The following is a 2,435-nucleotide window of genomic DNA, read 5'->3' as shown; positions in this document are numbered from 1 at the left end:
CTTCCCACCAAGATACACTCTACCTTGTGAAAATAATTTATCAGAGAAGCCTTTCTTTACCTGCTCAAGACTAGGTCAAGTCTCCTTTATTATACATGAACATAAATTCAAGTACCTGTACTTCATGGCAGTAAACAGCATTGCAATTTTACATTTACTTGTGTGAATAGTTTAATGTCTTTCTACTCTAGTACAATATATATTTCATGGAGGTGGTGAAAGTATCTATTTTATTATGCCATATTTTTTGGATTCTAACAGCACCTGATACTTAGAAATGCTTAATATTTTATATATCTTAAATTAATGATTGGCTAGCTTAATAAATGAATAAAACCCAATTAATTGACCAGAAAGGCAATTTAGAAGAAAGAAGGGTTGGGTTAATAAGATATTGACTTTCATTTTTGACATCTTAATTTGAAGTACTTGTGAAACATATAACTACAGTATAAATTAAAGAGTTAAAAAATATGAAGTGTCATGATTTTAAGCTTGAATTCAGGTCAATAATTTGGAAATGTCAGCATACACACCTTTATTTCAAAGATAGCAATGGGTAGGATTTTTCAGAAAGACAAAAAAAGTGTTAAAAATTGAAAAACTCATGCTGGATATTTCTTTTGTTTTTGACAGTTAGCAGGCTATTTAAAATTAAATAATTTACAAAAGTAGGGGCAGAGGAAGAAATAAACCTAAAATGAGGAAATCCAACTCCTAATTTATCAATGAAAAAACTGTGGCTTGGTGATATACATGGATTTCTTTTTAATAAGCTTGTTTCATTTTATTGAGTTATAATTGAAATGTGACATTATATTAGTTTCAAGAGTACAAAATCATGATTTGATATGTGTGTATAGACAAAAATATTAACACAATAAGTCTGGCTAACATCTGCCACTAAAAATAGTTACACAAAAATCTTTTTTTCTTGTGATGGAAACTCTTAGTATCTATTCTTCTAGCAACTTCCAAAAATGCAATACAGTATTATTAATATAATCACCATGATATACATTACATTCCTGTGACTTATTTATTTTATAACTAAAGTTTGTACCTTTTAATCACCTGCATCCATGTTGCCCACTCCTGCTCCATATCTGGCAACCACCAATCTGTACTCTGTGTCTATGAACTTGAGTTTTGTTTGTTAGATCAAGTGTAAATGTTTTCATTTCTGGCTCCACTGACTTTATAGTTGGTGAAAATTACTTCCAGAATCCGTAAATTACATATTTTTGTGTCTTTCTTCATTGTTGATATTATCATAACTTTATATTTATTTCTGTTTTTCATGGGTATTTTGAGGGAGATTAGAAGAGATAAGAGTTATGGCTTTAGTTATGTTCATTTTTTGCATTTCATATTTTAACAGATTGGATGAAATCTGACGGCCCATTAGAGTCACAAGTGGAATGTTCACATGTAAGAAGTACCCCAAAGATAATGAATGAAGTCATGAGAGTGGGGCCCTGACATCGGATACAAATGTCTATAAGTAATTATGATGTACAGACAAAGTTAAAAATTATGACTTTCAGAAAGCATTTTTGAAGATCCAGTCTTTATATAGTACTATTTAATAGAAATATAATAGGCAAAGAATAGGTTGAAATCAGAAAGCAGAAAACGTACTTCGTTTAGAATTACTTAATGAGAAATTTTTAACTTCAGCAAACTATCCCATTCTCTAAGATCCTGAATAAAAAAAAGAAACATTTTTAAGTTAGTAATAAATCTAATTTGAATCTATAGCTGTATACAATGTTAAAATGATCTTTCTCTCTTTTATATAGAAGTCTGATTAGTTTTAATTTAAATTACTTTTTTTTATAAATCACTTTAGACATTTTGAAGAGATTAATAGAGATAGTTTTGAGTTTTTTCTCCAAATATCTGGTACATATATACACATACATGTAATATGACATATATAATTTTCACTTCTTTAGTCATTATTTTTAATTCTCAAAATAAATACTTCTGTCCCACATGATATAGTTATATGGATGCTTATAGTAAATAAATATAGTAAAGATCATAATTGTCACTAACACCTAAAATGACAGAGACTCATTCAGCTGGTCTATGATTGAAATTATTTAGCACGAATGATATTTCTTAGTTAAGACTTTCAATTAAATGAAAGATGACCATATGTCTCAGTCTGCCCAGGACAATCCTGGTTTATGTCTGTTGTCCTGGTGTCTAAGAGAGTCTATGCTCTAAACTTTTCACTCTCAAACAATGTACCAATTTGAATGATAAATTGTATGGTCTTCTTAGTTTTAATTCACAGAAAGCAAGAACCAAACTGGCTTAAGCCTAAAAGTGAATTTTAATGACTCATGTAAGTAAAATTCCCAGAAACAATCTATTTTGCTCTGATTTACAGTCAGAGTCTATTCTACATCCCTCCAGGAGCATAA

The sequence above is a fragment of the Panthera uncia genome (genome assembly GCF_023721935.1).
Source record: "Panthera uncia isolate 11264 chromosome A1 unlocalized genomic scaffold, Puncia_PCG_1.0 HiC_scaffold_16, whole genome shotgun sequence".
NCBI classification, from domain to species: Eukaryota; Metazoa; Chordata; class Mammalia; order Carnivora; family Felidae; genus Panthera; species Panthera uncia.
This window is presented reverse-complemented; position numbering follows the sequence as displayed.